Source organism: Equus caballus, chromosome 1 (genome assembly GCF_041296265.1).
Source record: "Equus caballus isolate H_3958 breed thoroughbred chromosome 1, TB-T2T, whole genome shotgun sequence".
Taxonomy (NCBI): Eukaryota; Metazoa; Chordata; class Mammalia; order Perissodactyla; family Equidae; genus Equus; species Equus caballus.
In genome coordinates this window covers 86,698,859-86,718,543 of record NC_091684.1, presented here as the reverse complement: position 1 = coordinate 86,718,543, position 19,685 = coordinate 86,698,859, and the positions used below count along the sequence as shown (strand labels likewise).

At 40.8% G+C, this 19,685-nt stretch overlaps 1 long non-coding RNA gene and 1 pseudogene across 2 annotated transcripts; one reads left to right on the top strand and one right to left on the bottom strand.

Annotated features, from left to right (window-relative positions):
- Nucleotides 1-778: 778 nt before the first annotated feature.
- On the bottom strand, nt 779-19,676 carry LOC102148322 (uncharacterized). 2 transcript variants are annotated; one of them, XR_002809693.2, is made up of 5 exons: nt 19,560-19,676; nt 10,541-10,603; nt 9,594-9,675; nt 6,340-6,439; nt 779-946 (listed from the first exon to the last, which is right to left on the bottom strand). It is a non-coding gene; the product is annotated as an uncharacterized lncRNA (long non-coding RNA). The 2 variants fall into 2 exon arrangements; XR_001379017.3 differs by lacking the exon at nt 9,594-9,675 and having other exon boundaries at nt 888-946.
- LOC111769807 (U4 spliceosomal RNA) lies at nt 18,397-18,465 on the top strand (annotated as a pseudogene).
- Nucleotides 19,677-19,685: the final 9 nt, after the last annotated feature.

The following is a 19,685-nucleotide window of genomic DNA, read 5'->3' as shown; positions in this document are numbered from 1 at the left end:
GTTCTCACCCGAGTTCCTTATCTTACCATCCACCTTGTTGCTGGTACCATCCTTCAGACTTTCCTCTCCCCTTCCCTGTCTAGTCCACCTCCCAAATATCACTTAAATCTCTTCCCTCCTCTCCATCCTCATGACCACCATCCTAACCTGAGCAGCCACCCTTTCTCACCCTATAATGGCTTCCCAGCTGGTCTCCATATAGTTGGTGGATCCTGTCATCCCCACATTAACCCCTTCAGTGGGTTCCCATTTTGAAGATAAAGTCCCAAATCCTCGATATGCCTACAAGGCCCTGTGTGACTTGCCTCCAACCCCCCACTTAGCATCATCTTGCGCCACTCTCCTGCAGCTCCTGATGCTTCAGCCACACTGGACTTCTAGGTCCTCATGGCTCCCATTCTTTTTCCTGCCCAAGGCTTCAGCATGTGCTGCTTCCTCTACCCCTGTCCATACCCCAGCTACACTCATTCCTGGACGCACTGTCCTTCCATAGCTCATCCTACACAGCCCCTAGGTCTCACCCTGGACGCCCTTTTCTCAGAGAAATTGCACCTGACTCCCAGACTTGGTTGTCTTCCTATTATTTACCTTCATAGCACTAATCACAATAGTATAACTTGATTATTAGTGTCGTCCCCGCTAGGCTGCAAACCCCAGAGGACAGGCGCCTTGTTCTCTTATTCACCTCTTCATCATCAGGGCTAACTGGCCTGGAAGAGATTCTAAATATGCTGAATGGGTGAAATGGAGCTAATGAACAAATAAATGAAAGACTCTCAATATAGCAAAGCCTTTCTTCATAATCACATGGCCCTTGAGGAGGAAAAAGTTTATAAATAGAAAATAAAAATGAGAGGATTTGTTTACCAAACCACGAATGCCTCTGGTACACTGGGAAGTCTTGTTTATTTTGATGAAGTCCATCCCCTTCCATTCATCTTCTGGGCTGAAGAGATCAAAGCAAAAATGTTCTGGAATTACATAGGGAATTAATTACAATAGCACAATTTTGTGAATATACTAAAAGCCACTGAATTGGACACTGTAAAATGGTTAATATGGGGGCCGGCCCAGTGGCGCAGCAGTTAAGTGCACACGTTCTGCTTCAGCGGCCCGGGGTTCGCTGGTTTGGATCCCAGGTGCGGACATGGCATCGCTCATCAAGCCATGCTGTGGTAGGCGTCCGACATATAAAGTAGAGGAAGTTGGGCACGGATGTTAGCTCAGGGCCAGTCTTCCTCAGCAAAAAGAGGAGGAGGATTGACAGCAGATGTTAGCTCAGGGCTAATCTTCCTCAAAAAAATAAAATAAAATAAAAATAAAATAAAATGGTTACTATGGTGAAATTTATGTTATGTGAATTGTATCCCAATGGAAAAAAAAAAAGCTTAAAAAATAATCAAAGCTGTCCCCACAGGAGAAAGTCAAACAGAAACAGCAGCTCCCAGCTTAGAGACAGGAGTCTGCAGCTGGTGGGAATGGAGGAGAAGGCGGGAAGGGGGAAGGTGAGAAAGAAGCTGGTCTTATCAGTCAGTGAAGACTGCTCATGAGCCCAGCTAGGCAACGTGTCATCCGTCTCCATGGTAAGAGCTAAGATGACAAAAGCCCTCTGGTAGGTCATCCATCTCCGTGGTAACAGCTAAGATGAACCACTGCTCTCTTGTTTTTGTTTTTTTTTTTTTTAAAGATTTTATTTTTTTCCTTTTTTTTTTCCCCAAATCCCCCCCGGTACATAGTTGTATATTCTTCGTTGTGGGTCCTTCTAGTTGTGGCATGTGGGACGTTGCCTCAGCGTGGTTTGATGAGCAGTGCCATGTCCGTGCCCAGGATTCGAACCAACGAAACACTGGGCCGCCTGCAGCAGAGCGCACGAACTTAACCACTCAGCCACAGGGCCAGCCCCTCTCTGCTCTCTTGTTTTGACTCAGGGCTGAAGATCCTGTTCCTCAGAGGGTCTGTGGAGCTGAGGACTCTGCTCCCAATGCCACCATTCATCCAAACACCTTACCCTGCTGGCCCCTTGGTCCTTCCCTCTCTCAGGACAGGAGAAAACACTGATGAGGCCAAAGTGATCAGGGCTGTAGCTTTTCTATACAAAGTATAGAAAGTCATCAAATGTTTGGTGTGGACTCAAAAAATAACAGCATAAGAGAACCAACTGGATCTCATAAACAGAGGGTACATAAATTCAAGACAAAAAATAAATTTTGTTGATATTTGTCTTTCATTCAAATTTCTCCCTCCTTAAAAAAAACAAACAAAAAACCCCAAAAGTTCAACTTCATGGTTGTCCATAGCTACCTGCCATCTTATCTTTCTCCTTTCCTTTACAGCGTAGCCTCTTGAAAGAGTTGTCTGCTCTTTCTGTCTGGAAATCTAAATTTCCCCTTGGATCCTGTGACTTGCTGAAGTCTGACTCCAATGAAAGTGTGTGACAGAGGTGAAGAACGCCCTTCTAATTACTGTAGCCATCCCCTTTTCCATACCAATCCATATCCTTATGTAGAAAAGAGCTCACCTTTCTCCATGGGTGGCTCTAGTGTCCACTGGTGAGGGTCAAATCGGTTAACAAAATGGCATGACAGACCCAACAGAGAATGGTCACACAGGATTCAAGGAGCTACTGAGACTGAGACCGAACTCAAGCCATGGCTACTGCTAGATGGGTAGGGGTGTGTTGGGGAAATTAGGTCTTCCCACAGAAGTCACATTTGCTTGGGCCTCCTAAAAGCAGATTCTGAGCTTAGGAACCAGGCATAACAAACTCTTATGGAACCAACACATACTCATAGGAAGGAAGTAGGGATTTTAATCACACCGTAGTAGGTGTTTCTTGAATCTTCCCCCAGGGGATGTCCAAAACTTTGAGATTCCTCCAACAAATAACACACCTCTAACAAACAGTGACTCAAAGGAGAGGGAACCATCCTAGCTCACTCTGTCACAAATCTCCATGAAGCTGTGGCACCCTGACTGCTCAGGGTAGCCTGTGGCAGAAAAGGGCCATGAACAGCAGAGTCGGGAGGAGCAGTGCCCTTGACCTCCAGGTACTGTGGAACCACGGCTATGTGGCTGGAAGAGTCCACCATGCTCAGGGGAGAAATGCCTCTTACAGAGAAGCCTGAAAATTCCATGGGAGAGAAACACAGGTGCGATGCCCCAAGGGCTCCCAGGGAACCATTTTTGGTTGGAGAGGCTCAGGGGCTGTTGAGGGCCTCATGTGCACAGGTGGAAGTGAGGAGCCAGGAAAAATTTTCCTTTTGCTACATTTAACATTAAAATTCATCGCTCCCTCGGCTTCTGAGACTCCATTCTCTCCTGGTTGTTTTCTACTCTGATTTTTTCCTTCTCCTCTTCTTTGTAGCCGCCTCTTCCTCGCCTATCTCATTAAATGTTGGTGGCCCTCAGCATTGCCTTTTCGCTTCCCCGCCGTCTCACATTATCCTCAATCTCTCTGGCTTCAGTTACCACCTCTGTGCTGGTGACCATGGTTTTATTTCTTAGCCCTGACCACCTCTTATGCCTCCTATACATATATGCAATTTTCTATTGAGCAAGTCCCAGGTGCTTCAAACATAATACATCAAAAATGGCAGACACAGGGCCAGCCCGGTGGCGCAGCAGAATGTGCGCACTTAACCGCTGCGCCACCGGGGTTCCCCGGTTCAGATCCCAGGTGCAGACATGACACCACTTGGCACGCCATGCTGTGGTAGGCATCCCACACATAAAGTAGAGGAAGAGGGCACAGATGTTAGCTCAGGGCCTGTCTTCCTCAGCGAAAAGAGGAGGATTGGCAGCAGTTAGCTCAGGGCTAATCTTCCTCAAAAAAAAAAAAAAAAAAAAAGGCAGACATCATTTCCTGGCCAATACCTGCCCCTCCCTCTAAATTACCTATCTCGGTGAAGAGCGTCCTTTTACTCCAGTAAGAAACTGGGAATTCAAGTTTGGTGTTGCCCTCCTTCATGACCACATCCTATTGATCAGGACCCCGCTTCAGTCCCTACGGCCAAGGCCAGCCTAGTGCCTCATCTTCTCTTGCCTCGCCTATTGCCATAATCATAACTGACCTCCCGCCCCCCAGTTTCCTTTTCTGCCTCACCAACCCCTTCACAGGCCATCCCTCATCCACCTAAAGTGATCCAAAGTCAAAATCAAGTCAAATTACTACCCTGCTTCATTCCTTGATTTGCTTCCCCTGCGCTCCGCCACCCTCCCACTTGCAGCCAAATAAAATTACGGTCCCTGTAAGTGAAGGCATAGTGAGGAAGCTTCATGGTCACTGTAGCCTAAATACTGTTTAAAAACTCAATTTAAAACTTCATTTAAAAACTCGGTCCAAGTCAAACACACTCTCGGTAGTTAGAAGCAATATTCCGTTCAGGTCCTTGATGGATGTAATTTTACTTCCATTCATGAAAACAAAAGTCTTTTACACAGCACTCAGAAAAAATACATAATGGACATTGTCTTATCTCTTCTTGGCAAGGACTATTTAGCTCTCAACAAGAAGGCTAACTGTGCAGATGATGTTTTGCTCCAAGTTAACACTTAAATATTTAATTAGAAAGCTTTCAAATGGGGGAGGTATTCATTGGAAGGTTTCCGAAAGCTTCATTCATTCAACAAATAATGCCCTTGTGCAAGCACTGTGGCAGGCCCTGATGAACTAGCGGGACATGACCCTGCCTTTTGACCAGTGTGCCCAGAGTCCAGGGCAGCCCATGCCAGCACTGCTTGCCCTCTCAGGCCCATCTCTTCCCCCTAGTGCTGGATCAAGCAGCTTCGGGCCTACTGGGCCAGGTTTTTCCTATCATAGCTAACAAAGAGTCAGTTTTCAAAATGCATGTGTAGTAGTTAGGGTTTTTCAGAGAAACAGAACCGATAGGAGGTATGTATATGTATAGAAAGAGATTTACTATAAGGAATCGGCTCATGCAGTTATGGAGGCTGACTAGTCTCAAGATCTGCAGGGTGACTTTGCAAGCTGGAGACCCAGGAGAGCCGATGGTATTAAATTCCAGTCTGAAAGCTAGCAGGCTCAAGACCCAAGAAGAGCTGATGTTTCAGTTCAAGTCTGCAGCCAGCAAAATACCAACGTCCCAGCTCAAGGCCATGAGGCAGCAAGAGTTACCTTTGACCTGTGGGAGGGTCAGACTTTTGTTCTATTCAGATTTCAACTGATTGGATGAGGCCCACCCACATTAAGGGGAACAATCTGCTTAGTCAGTCTACCAATTCAAACGTTAATCTCACCTAAAAACACCAACTCCTGGTACTAGACACACTCAGGATAATATTTGACCAAATGGTTGAGCATCCCATGGCCCAGTCAAGGTGACACATAAAATTAACCATCAGAGCATGTCAACATGTTTGACTGAATCCAGAATACTTTTAGGAAATATCAACTCTCTAACACAGTAAAAAAATTATTGAGGGCCTAGGGTGGAGAATACCCAGGGAATCATCAAAGCTATAGCTCCAAGTGTCTACAATGAAGATACTTTAATCAGTAAAGGGACTTCACAGGTTGAATGAAAGCAGAAATACTCTTAGCTCTGCCAAGTCAGGAAACCTGAATGGCACATCGATAGAGCTGTATTTCAGTAAAGTTCTGAGAGTGCTCTACCGATCAAATCGTTAGTTAGATAACAAACTAGTTCTAAGACCCACTCCTGTGAAGTTCTGGGTCTTCATTCTGCATATCACAAAATAGAATGACTGGCACAAGAATGAAAAGAATACTTATTCAGAACATCACGAGAGGTTAAATGCCAAGAGTATTTAAAGTATACGCCCTCCTTTTACTTGGGGAATGTAGTGTCTGTTCCTGGACCTGGCCAACCACCTCTCCCAAATCCCCATAACCGGCTGGGATAGCAGCTACCTATGTTGTATGAATTGAGTCGGACAACATGTCTCCACTTTCTCCACCCCCACTGGTGTTGTGCTCTTAGGCTGTCTTATTTTGCAAGGAAAGACCTAGATAAAATATGATAAATGTTAAGACAAGGTGTAACCTATTCTTATTTTCTGTTACTATGGAGATATTCTGGAGCACCTCTGAGATATAAGTACTGTGGCACTTAAATAATTCCTGTCTTTTGTTCTACCTGCTTCTTCAGGAGCAAAAGTCATATCCAAACCAAAAGGGTTGTGGGGTTTCCAGAATTTTGGAAGTATTAAGCCTGGTATACTTACATAGCATTGACTACATGTTTATGTATGTTACCTGTGTTAACTCATTTAGTCCTCACAGCCCTATGAGGTAAGTACTCTTCTTATCCCCATTTTATAGATGAAAAAAGTGAGGCACAGAATGGTTAAGTTGCTTGCCTAAGGTCACGCAACCAGTAGATGGTGGAATCAGGATCCTAACCCAGGAGTCTGGTCCCAGAGGCTCTGTGCTAAACCACTGCTATGCTTTCAAAACAACCTAAGGACAGAAGGAGAAGAAATACACATTCAGAAATTACTATCACGAGGAAGTCAGAAGATTTCTGGAACGTCTATAATTTCACTCTTGTTTTTCAAAAGCCCTGTCTTTTTCCCTACAGTGAATTCAGTAAAATCTAGGAGGGAAGGAAGGTAGGAAGGAAGAAAGGAAGGAAGGGAAGGGAGATGGAAGGAGAGACAAGTAGGCGAGAGGGTGGGGTGGCAGGAAAGCTGGGGGGAACACTGGAATGGTTACATTCCACTCCACTGTGCCCGAGGGAATTGTAGGTGGCAGCAGATTTAGGAAAAACAAAGAAAACAGGTTCTGCCTTTGGGGATTTGAGGGAAAAAAGAGAGGTGAACAGTGGACCCTAGCTTACCCCGGAGAAGGCACGCTGGATTCCCAGATACACATCCATTAGTACACATTAATCCCTCGTTTCCTGAGACCACGTTAGCCAGACTGCTTTATGGCAGAATCTTTTGGTCCAAGGAATGGTTTGCTTCGATTGGGACTTCCTTTCGTGCAGCCAGCTCCTCAAAGGCCAGCCCCTGACCCCCTGCACTCCCACAACACTCAGCAAAAACCCAGAGCAGGAACAGCAAAAATGCCGAGCACAATGGCCGTGTCGAGAACAAGACTTGGGGAGCAAAGGGGGCCTCCAGGTGTTAGAGTTGCCCATGGACATGGTCTGAAATTTTTGTTGCCTGGCCAGTACCATTAAAAGTTCTTAAATAGCTACTTGATTTCATATAGTTGTTTTGAAGAGAAGACTTGCTTCTAAAAAGAAAAAATTATATAAACTGCAGTATCAATGTATTTACAAACTATCTGTTGAAACAAAGAAATTTCAAAGAACAAACCATGTATTTTCCACACACACCTCCACCAACTTGGGGTGCAGTACTTTTGTGGAGGACATCTGGAATTGCTTTTAGGGACCCTTAAATGCTGCCCCGATGACCTAACTTTCCTAAAACCAGATTAGTGCTACGTTACACGAATTACAACATTCAGATTAAATATTTACAAGACCTAGATTATTAGAAAAGATTATTTTTTTTTAAAACGCTGCAAAGTTGTATTCATTCATAGACTTCTACACATAAAAAGTGATGTTGGGGCTGGCCCGGTGGCGTAGTGGTTAAGTTTGCATGCTCCGCTTCCATGGCCCAGGGTTCGTGGGTTCGGATCCTGGGCGTGGACCTACACACCACTCATCAGCCATGCTATGGCAGCGTCCCACATACAAAATAGAGGAAGACTGGCACAGATATTAGCTCAGGGACAATCTTCCTCAGGCAAAAAGAGGAAGATTGGCAACAGATGTTAGCTCAGAGCCAGTCTTCCTCACACACACAAAAAAATGTTGCAGGAAAAGCACAGTCTCTTTATTGGCATATGAAGATGTTCATTCTCTGTGATGGCCCTTGGTATGTGGGATGGTAGTTATCTTTAGTGTTCTTTTTGTTCGTTATCATTTCTATAATGAGAGTGCACTGACTTTATACTAAACATGCATGGTCAAAATGATTTCATTAAAAACAAAACAATAACTACAAAAACTCCCTTACAACGAAAGTAGCCTTTGGACTTTCTACTTGAATGAAACAAGAAATTTATTCAAGGTTAAAAATGTCTAAAGGCTCACTCAGGCCTCATGGGCAGAACAAGAATTGTACATCCAATTAAGTGTACAATTGCGATTAAATGTCTTTGCATCAGTGACATTCAACCAAATTCCCCAGGCAACTGGCGCAGAGAGGCCACAGGCTCACATCACTCAATTAAAGAGAGGAGCAGACATGAGCCACGCAAAAATCAAGAAGAAAATTGATGTAAAAAAATCAAGATCCTCAGGCCAGGCACTGAATTTTCCTTTGATGAAATAAAAACATTCCATTTCAAGGTTGGCAGAGATGAACGAAGGCAGAAGAGGCCTCTAGTGCCTTTTAGAGGATGCCATGGAGCTCCATGTCTACACTAGCATATAGGATGGAGCCAAGTCATCTTGCTAGGCTTACTAGTACATTTCTTGGCAGGGTGGTCAGCTGGTAAAGCCAAGAATTCTAAATTAAACAGCCAGAAATGATCTTAAATATTTGGACGTGATATCCCCTCAACAGACTGGCTAGATTAGGGGTCTGCTGTGATAGAAAATTAAATGCCTGTCTCCCTGGTTGTTAAGGCCTTCGTGCCATAGTACTCTGTGTTAGGAATGGGTAAATAACTATCTTACTAGGCATACAAGGTCATTGTATAATCTTGCCAACGTGTTTAGATAGACCAAAAAGAAGTGATAAGTATGTAATTATGAGGAACACATACTACACTAACTTGGGGAAAAGCTGGTTACTTATAGAGGAAAATTCCTTGATTATTTTTATGAACTGTGCAGCTTTGTCTTCTAGCAGAGTTGGACTCCTAGGAATCTTAAAAACCCCACATTACCATCTTCTCCTGAACACCTCCAAATACAAATTATCTCCAAAGGGCTAAGATCTCGAACAAATGTGTCTTAACTTTATGCATTTCTAAAGGAAGTTGGGACGGCACATAGGTTTGAAGTATTAGCTGGGTTTAATCCTCCTCCTTTTAAAAACTTTTTTCCAGCTTTATTAAGATATAACTGACATACAACACTGTAGAAGTTTAAGAGATAAAGCATAATGGTTTGACTTATATTGTGAAGTGATTACCACGATAAGTTTAGTTAAGATTCATCTCATATGGATACAATAAAAAGAAAAAAATTTTTTTTCTTTCTGATGAGAACTCAGGATCTACTCTCTCAACAACCTTCATGTGTATCATGGAGCATGTTAACTATAGTCGTCGTGTTGTTCACTACGTCCCTAGTACTTATTTATCTCATAACTGGAAGTTTGTACCTTTTGACCACCTTCCTCCGATACCCACTCTCCCTTACTCCCCCCACCTCCACCCCAGCTTCTGGTAACCACAGATAATCTGATCTCTTTTTCTCTGAGTTTGTGGGTTTTTCTTAGATTCCACATATCAGTGAGATCATGCAGTATTTGTCTCTCTCTGTCTGACTCATTTCACTTAGCATCACGCCCTATAGGTCAAACCATGTTGTCGAAAATGGCAGGATTTCCTCATTTTTATGGCAGAATAATATTCCATTGCATACCTATACCACAACTTCTTTATCCATTCATCCACCCATCTTCTGTCTTTTAAAGCAACATGTCACTTCACCACGAGGTGGCATTCTAGAAAGAAGAGTGTGAGTTTATAGGGTGGGACCTGGGGGGGGCGGGGTGACTGGGAAAGCTGGGGTTCTTTTGACCTCTGTGGCACACAGATAGTTCACCAAGGAAAACTCCCAGTTAAATCCAGTGCTCACTGCACTAAAACAACACAGAAGGACCTGCTGCTTGGCCCCAGGCCCAGAGGACTGGTTAAGAGCCCTCTTTAAATGTACTGCTGGGTGCCTAGATATGCTCAGTCTCTCAGCTTCACCTTGCCCCTCATCCTGCTGGCAGGGGTCAGTCCTGGCAGGCAGTCTGCCCACTGTCAGAGGTTGTCCATTAAAATCACTCTAGCTCCCTTCCTCCTACAGCTTGTCAGGAGGGATGGTGGAAATTTACAGGAAGAAGGCACCTGTGCATTTGGGATTATATTTGATTTTAAGGTCCATTGCCTTTACCTCTTTCAAAATACTTAGCTTCTAAATGAATCCAGCTTTAAATGCCTGAACTAGTGGTCATGCACAGTTCTGTTTCCCAAATCTTTTGGGTTCATCCTTGAAGAACTCTCAAGGGGGACTGGGCTGTCTCTCTTAATAGTTGCTCTTTCATATGCCTAATCCTGAATTGTCTGACTATTATGAGTAAGTGCAGTGGTTAAACTAATACACTCACCACCTGAAGTGCTAAAGGTCAAAGTGTCCTTAAAATGTGACCTGGGTCCTACACAAACAGATGGCTCTGTTCCCAGAAACAGGTCGCCTGATCCCCTGTGGCCAGGGCCTCTTCCCCCTGACGGGGCTGTCTTAGGGTCTAGTCAGGACTCTTTACCATGAGGTACAGCTCTCAGGACCAAACCCACAGCGGGCAGAATTTTGACAATACTTACAACTTGAATGGCTCCAATTCTGGGTGCTGATTATAGCTCTTGGTATATCTCTGTCCCCAGCACCTACAAAATGGGTGTGTTAACAATGTTGGATATTACAAGGTAGATAAGGAAGAATAAAACGCAAGGAGAGCTGGTGGTCTCAAATTCCACCTCCTGTGCTAAATTACCTGGGTGACTTTTTTGATGACTCATTCTTCTAAAAGCCCCACCCTCAAGGGTCCCACAAAAATTTTCCCACAGCTGGGTCATAATGTGAACTGAGCCGTTAACAGTTTTCACGACTATAGTAATGGTTTTTTCAATGAATTTGTTCTATAGATTAAAAGGGTGATGATATGCAGATAACATGAGGGGCGCAGGGTTCCTCAATGTTTGTGGTTGTCAAACCAAGACGATTTCTTGCCTAATCGTTCAGATTTAAAAGTTTTGTTTCTGCTGCTGGGAAGCACTTGCACAACTCAGCAGTCAGTGTCCTTCAAAGCTTTTCACGGTGACGTACAAATTCTTCACGAGCCATCAAATTTGTTAAAGCTCCAGTGAATTGGAGGCTAAGGTGAAACTTCTCTTCTTGTATAGATTTTGTATTTACAACTAGGAAAAAAGTTAGACACACACAGAAAAAAAGATCTAAAAGACATTCAGCTGAGCCTCAGAGAAACAAGCTCGTGATGAAGTAAACGTTTCAACCAACTGAAAATATTTCTCTGCTTTTAATGTGCTACTATTAGTAATATCATCATGAAAATAATATTTGACAAAAAAAATAGCTGGCAAAAATCTAGCAGTCTAGTAGAATTTGCCCACTATGGTATGCATAAAAGCCTGCATAAACATAATTTTAGAACTAGAAGGATTCTGGAATTCATCAAGAGTCAGATGTTAGAGGGGCCAGCCCTGTGGCCCAGTGGTTAAGTTCACATGCTCTGCTTGGGCAGCCCAGGGTTTCAGCAGTTCAGATCCTGGGCACAGACATGGCACACTCATCAAGCCATGCTGAGGCGGCATCCCACATAGCACAGCCAGAAGGACCTATAACTAGAATATACAACTATGTCCTGGGGGGCTTTGGGGAGAAGAAGAAGGAGGAAAAAAAATGGAGATTTGTAACAGATGTTAACTCAGGTGCCATTCTTTAGGGAAAAAAAAGTCAGATTTTACAGATGCAGAAAGTATAACAGCTTCACTTTCAATTCAATAAAATACTCTAAATTCAACCTAAGTGTAGTTATTCATGAGGACATTAACTCTTGAATATATTTTATAAAGAAGTGTTCCTTTGTTTGCTAATTTTTCCTCTCTTTCTTTTTGTCAAGACAACAGCACATTTTTATTGGGCTCCCTGGAGAAATGGTGGAGTTTAGGCCTAAGTAAACACTCAGCCTGAGCTTTGTGACGGCCCGAGTGGGCAATAGGCAAATAACAACAATTACTTAGCCCATTTTCCCTTGATAAAGAGAAATAGGTGGCAAGGATTTCTTCTTCCTCTAAGTGTCTGTCTCTGACATGAACTGCCTCAGAAAAGGGCTATTTTTCGGGAATGACTGCCTTGGACTAACTGCTTTTACCTCTTTTAGATGGTTTCTAGTTTTAATGTTAAATAGACACTAATAGGAGAAAACACATTAATTCATTCAACCAACATTTACTGAGCACTTGCTGTGGTCAGGCCCTCCTGCTAACTTCTGGGAATACAATGACAACTCTGACAGTCCCCAACCCCAAGGAGCCAACAAGTCCAGGAATGAAGACAGACAGGAAAACAGGCAACTGTTGTATTAGGAAGCCAAAGGTTATCTTTGATAGCAAGAATTTAGAATCTCTACTAGTTCCAATCAGTGTCTTTATGGGGAAACATATGGTAAGTTCTATCAGGGCAATTTAACCAAGAAACTATCAGAGTTAAAGGAACCAACTAGGGGCTAACAAATGTAGGCAGATGTTACCACCTTTAGGCCTAAAGGATCAATGGAAGGGAGAGGTCAGTGGAAACACAGCTCAATAGCTCATTTCTTTTTAGCACTGAATATCTGGATGTAATACAGTTTGTTTAACCACTCGTCTAGTGAAGGACATCTTGGTTGCTTCCAACTTTTGGCAATTATGAACATAACTGTTATAAATATGCATGCGCAGGTTTTTGTGGACATAACTTTTCAACTCCTTTGGGTCCAAGGAGTGCAATTGCTGATAAGAATATTTTTAGTTTTGTCAGAATTGCCAAACTGTCTTCCAAAGAGGCTATACCAGCAATGTATGAGAGTTCCCCTTGCTCCACATCCTCACTAGCATTTGGTGATGTCAGTGTTCTGGATTTTGGTTATTCTAATAGGCATGTGGTATTATTTCATTGTTGTTTTAATTTGCATTTCCCTGATGACAGATGATGTGAAGCATCTTGTCATGTGCTTATTTGCTATCTGTATTTCTTCTTTGATGAGATGTCTGTTAAGGTCTTTGACCCATTTTTTCATCGGTTTTTTTTTTTACTGTTGAGCTTTAAGAGTTCTTTATATATTTTGGATGACAGCCCTTTAACAGAGGTGTCCTTTGCAAATATTTTCTTCCAGTCTGTGGCTTGTTGTTTCATTCTCTTGACATTGTCTTTCACCAGCAGTTTTTTTTTTTTTTTGTGGAAGATTAGCCCTGAGCTAACTATTGCCAATCCTCCTCTTTTTCTGAGGAAGACTGGCCCTGAGCTAACATCCATACCCATCTTCCTCTACTTTATACGTGGGACGCCTACCACAGCATGGCTTTTGCCAAGTGGTGCCATGTCTGCACCGGGGATCTGAATCAGTGAACCCCAGGCCACTGAGAGGCAGAATGAGTGAACTTAACCGTTGTGCCACCAGGCTGGCCCCAGAAGTTTTTTTTAATTTTAACGAAGTCCAGTTTATCAATTCTTTATTTCATGGATTGTGCCTTTGGTATTGTATCTAAAAAGTCATTGCCACACCCAAGCTCATCTAGGTTTTCTCCTGTGTTATCTTCTAGGAGTTTTATGGTTTTACGTTTTACATTTAAGTTTGTGATCCATTTTGAGCTAATTTTTGTGAAGGGTGTAAGGTTTGTATCGAGGTTCATTTTTTTGCACATGGTTATTCCACTGTTCCAGCACCATTTGTTGAAAAGTCTATCTTTGCTCCATTTTATTGCCTTTGCTCCTTTGTCAAAGACTAGTTAACTATATTTATGTGAGTTTATTTCTGGGCTCTCTATTCTGTTCCACTGTTCTGTTTGTTCTTTCACCAATACCACACTTTCTTGATTACCCTAGCTTTATAGTAAGTCTTGAGGTCAGGTAGTGTCAGTCCTCCTACTTTGTTCTTGTCCTTCAATGTTGTGTTGGCTATTCTGGGTCTTCTGCCTTCCCATATAAACTTTAGAATCAGTTTGTCAATAACCATAAAATAGTTTGCTGGGGTTTTGATTAGGACTGCCTTGAATCTATACATCAAGTTGGAAAGAACTGACATCTTGATAATATTAAGTCTTCCTATCCATGAACATGGTACATCTCTCCATTTATTTAGTTCTTTGATTTAGTTCATCACAGTTTTGTAGTTTTCCTCAAATATATTTTGTTAGATTTATACCTAAGTATTTCACTTTTGGGGGGTGCCAATATAAATGGTATTGTGTTTTTAATTTAAAATTCCACTTGTTCCTTGTTGGTATATAGGAAAGCAATGACTTTTGTACATTAACTTTGTATCCTGCAACTTTGCAGTAATCGCTTATGAGTTCCAGGATGTTTTTCTTGTCAGTTCTTTCGGATTTTCTACATAGATGATCATGTTATCTGTGAACAAAGACAGTTTTATGTTTTCTTTCCCAATCTGTATACCTTTTATTTCCTTTTCTTGCCTTATTGCATTAGCTAGGACTTCCAGTACAATGTTATAGGAAAAATTACACAGTTTTTCAAAATTCTGTTAGAGGTTATGTGAGCAGAAATGTTTAAAGACAATTTACCTAAACTAGATATGGTCAAACCAGGACTGAGTTCCCTGTCTTTCTCAACTCCGAAGCTCAGGATCTTAAGCATAAAGCTCCATATCACCTCCAGGTATGGCATGGTTTGCTGTTTTTCCTGCCTCTCCCATCTTTAAATAAACAAAAGTATCAACATGCCTCACCTCACACAATCCTAAGGTTTTGCCAGTTGGCAGTCAGAGTTTAAGCTGGAAACCACTTTTATTAAAGTAAACCATTTTATTTATTAAAATAAACAACAACTCTTTACTTATGGCTCAAATGCAAAATACCATAAAATTTAGCCTCACCTTCCTAAGATAGAGTTTAAAAGGTGCAATATTATAGCTAAAATTACAGCTAAATTATAGAGAAAAAAATGGATATAACCACTAAGCAGAAGGAGATTTGGGATGATTGTTGCCCATTCTGCAAAGCCCTTAAACCCAGCTAACCTGAACTGGCACAAAAACAGACACATAGATCAATAGAACAGAATCGAGAGCCCAGAAATAAACCCACACATGCATGGACAACTAATTTTACACAAGGGAGCCAAGAATATACAATGGAGAAAAGAAAGTCTCTTCAATAAATAGTGTTGGGAAAACTGGACAGCCACATGCAAAAGAATGAAAGTAGACCATTATCTTACACCATGCACAAAAATCAACTCAAAATGGATGAAAGACTTGACTGTGAGATATGAAACGTCTAGAAGAAAACATAGGCAGTACGCTCTTTGACATCGGTCTTAGCAGCATATTTTCAAGTACCATTCTGACTGGGCAAGAAAAACAAAAGAAAAAATAATAAATGGGACTACATCAAATCAAAAAGCTTCTGCACAGCAAAGGAAACCGTCAACAAGATGAAAAGACAACCTAATAATTGAGAGAAGATATTTGCACACCACACATCTGATAAGGGGTTAACATGCAAAATATACAAAGAACTCATACATCTCAACAACAAAAAAACTAACAACCCAGTTAAAAAAATGGGCAAAAGATCTGAACAGGCATTTCTCCAAAGAAGATATACAGATGGCCAATAGGCACATGAAAAGATGTTCAACATCGTTAACTGTCAGGGAAATGCAAATCAAAACTACAATGAAACATCACCTCACTCCCATCAGAATGGCTATAATTGGCAAGACAGAAAACAACAAGTGTTGGAGAGGATGTGGAGAGAAGGGAACCCTCATACACTGCTTGTGGGAGTGCAAACTGATGCAGCCACTATGGAAAACAGTATGGAGACTCCTCAAAAAATTAAGAACAGATCTACCTTATGGTCCAGCTATTCCACTGCTGGGTATTTATCCAAAGAACTTGAAAACAAATGCATTCATGCACCCCTATGTTCACTGCAGTATTATGCACAATAGCTAAGACTTGGAAGCAACCTAGATGCCCATCAAGGGACGAATGGATAAAGAAGATGTGGTATATGTATACACAAAGGAATACTACTCAGCCCTAAGAAATGATGAGATTCGGCCATTTGTGACAACATAGATGGACCTTGAGGGTATTATGCTAAGTGAAATAAGTCAGAGGGGGAATGTCAAATACCATATGCTCTCACTCATAAGTAGAAGATTAAAACAACAACCAACAAACACATAGCAACGGAGATTGGATTGGTGGTTACCAGAGGGGAAGTGGGGAGGGAGCATGGCGAAAGGACTGATTAGGCACATGTGTGTGGGGATGGATTTTAATTAGTCTTTGGGTGATGAACATGATGTAATTTACACAGGAATTGAAATATATTATGATGTACACCTGAAATTTATATAATGTTATAAACCAATGTTACTGCAATAAAAAAAGGGAAGAAATGTAATTGGCAAGTAATATACGAAAAAGGTTACCTTTGTTAATAAAAAAAGAAAACCACACTACAAGAAAAAAGAAAGATGCACAGGATTCCAATTTCTCCACATCCTTGCCAAAATACTTATTATTATTATTTTTTATAATAGCCATCTTAATGAGTTTGAGGTGGTATCTCATTGTGATTTTGATTTGCATTTATCTAATGATTAGTGATGCTGATCATCTTTTCATATGCTTGTTGGTCATTTGTATCATCTTTGGAGAAATGTCTGTTAAAATCCTTTGCAGTTTTGAATTGGTTTATTTGTTATTTTGCTACTGAGTTGTAGGATTTCTTTATACATTCTGGATATTAACCTCTCATCAGATACATGATTTGCAAATGTTTTTTCCCATTCCATAAGTTGCCTTTTCATTCTGTTGATTATGTCCTTTATGCACAGAATTTTTAAGTTTGATATAGTCCTATTTGTCTATTTTTTGTTATCTGTGCTCTTGGTATCATATCCAAGAAATTATTGCCCAAATCCAACGTCATGAAGTTTTCTCTCTCTGTTTTTTTCTAGGAATTTTATACTTTTAGGTTTTACGTTTAGGTCTTTAAACCACTTTGAGTTAATTTTTGTATCCAGTGTAAGGTAAGAGTCCAACTTCATTCTTTTGAATGTGGATATCCAATGTTCCCAGTGTCATTTGTTGAAGAGACTGTCTTTTCCCATTGCGTGGTCTTGGCATCCTTGTTGATCATTTGATCATATGCGCAAAGGTTCATTTCAGGGTTCATTCTATCCCAGTGATTTATATGTCTGTCTTTATGCCAGTACTACACTATTTTGCTTACTAGTTTTGTAATAGTTTGAAATCAGAAAGTGTGAGACCTGCAGCTTTTTGTTCTTTTTCAAGATTGTTTGGGTTATTCAGGGTCCCTTGAGATTCCATATGAATTTTAGGATTGTTTTTTTCTTTTTCTGCAAAAAGTGCTTTTGGGATTTTGATAGTGATTGCAATAAATCTATAGATTGCTTTGGGTAGCACTGTCAAATTACTTTAAAACACAGAAATTTGATTATATATCTCTTGTGAGATATAGCCTAAGGACAGACAAAAAACTGCAAATAAACCTTGATTTTTGTTTTGTAATCATATTGTTATGATATTTATCTTTTTGTCCTGAAATTTTATTATATATAATAGGATTGCAGACTAGGTTGTTAGAAACCAAGATTTTCATAAGAAAAATGAGACGTAAATATAAAATTAAAAAACTAAGAGAAAACATTGTAACCCTAAATTGAATGAAGAGAAATGGTATAAACTCAGATTTTTTAAAAAAAATTTTTCCTAGCTCCACCCACTGAGGAAGTCTAGAAACCAACCCAGTTGCTGTGGTCATCCCTAGTCCAAATGGTGGTCTCTATATACCATTTCCCACTAACAGTTTCCTTGGAGAAACTGCTAAATCCAGGTCTGGCAGGAAATGAAAATGATAGCTTGGGACGTCTTGTCATACCAGAAAGTAAGGAAACTATCTAAGATGACCGGGATGTGTCAAAAGCCAATCAAAGGGTTAATCCTCTGGTTAAACATGGAATAATTGAAGTATCAAAAAAAGTAATAAACACACCAAATATATTAATATTCATGAATTCATAATGACTTTTAAAAACCAACTCCTTGGTTACCTTTCAGGGAGGCTAGGGAACAAATTTATTATTAAGAAAACCCCTAAGTAAAGGGAAGAAACCAGCACTTACCCTGCCTTTCTGGCATAAACTTCACCAAATAGTTGATGAAGGAAACAGTATTTCCTTATTGAAGAATTCCAACTCATAAATGCAGAAGAAATGACGGAACTGATATATCACCACTTTTCAATTCCTAATGAAATAATGGATCTAGGCAATGACCAGCAATAGCTAGTTTCTAAAAACCATTTGATCAAAAACTGGTAAGAACTTTGTAATAGATGGATAAGGCTAACAACATCTGAAACCACTGACCAGTCTTGCTATCATACAAAGAAAAACAACCAGTTTTGCGCTGTGGCAGTATTGTAGCCAATGAGGTTTATCTGAGGTACGATTATTGCTAAGAGAAAAAGTACCAGACTTAAGTGCCACCTGATGATTCGCAATTGGAAGTACATGACACCTATGAAGTCTTCTGGCCAAAGAATTGAGGCTGGGTCTTATTAAACCTTTAAGTCTAACAATCAGTTTTGAAATTTTTATAGATTAAAGGAAGTCTGAGATTTGCTTCAAAATGAGCCACTGGTAGGGAAAGAGTGGGCAAGGTGTAGATGAAAAAAGATGGGCCATGTTGATAATTGCTGGAGTTAGACAAGGAGTGGATGGGAATTCATCATGCTATCTCTTTACTTATGTGTATGTTTTAAATTTCCAAAATAAAAAGTTTTTTAAAAAGCACTTGGACTCAATAACATTTTTCTATTTGGAAAAACCACCTGAATTTCTTGCTTGCTCCAACCTGTCACAGAAATTCTTCCCTTGAGGTTCCACTTGTCACTTTATGTTATAATGAACTGTGTAAATACAAGCCGGAAGAGGATTAGCTATGCAAGAAGGGTTGGTTAAATATCGAGATGGGGTTGCTAAAGGGAGACCTTTTAACAGTATTATCAATCTCAGCAACTTTGCAAGAACAAAGACCACAATAAGCATTAACAGTTACTAATATCATTCCTTTGCACTTTTTAAAATACATATATGTAATTACTTAATGTCTAACTCCCACTAGATTTAAGCTCCAGGAAAGCTATATTTTTTACTCACTGTATCTCTACTGCCTAACATGTTGCCTGGTACATTGGAATATATATATGTATATATATATAAACTTTTGGAATATATATACAAAATTTATATATATGAACTTTTTTTTCTTTGAGGAAGATTAGCCCTGAGCTAACATCTGTGCCCATCTTCCTCTACTTTCTATGTGGGATGCCTGCCACAGCATGGCTTGACAAGGGGTGCTAGGTCCGCACTCAGGATGCGAACTGGTGAACCCCAGGCCACAGAAGCGGAAGGAGTGAACTTAACCACTGCGCCCCCAGGCCGGCCCCTATATATGTAAACTTTTTAAGTATTCTGTTTTGACTTTTAAAATTTGCATAACTTCAGATATATTCTTCTCATGTCAAATAACAAAACAGCATTCTTTAGTTAACATACCATAGCCTGCCAAGCCATTCAAGAAAAGTATTTTAAAAATAGGACAGCATCTCATTCGTTGAGCCATTGGGATGAATTAATTTAATTTACACCCCTCTGAAGATCTTTCCCATCTCCAAGATTCTT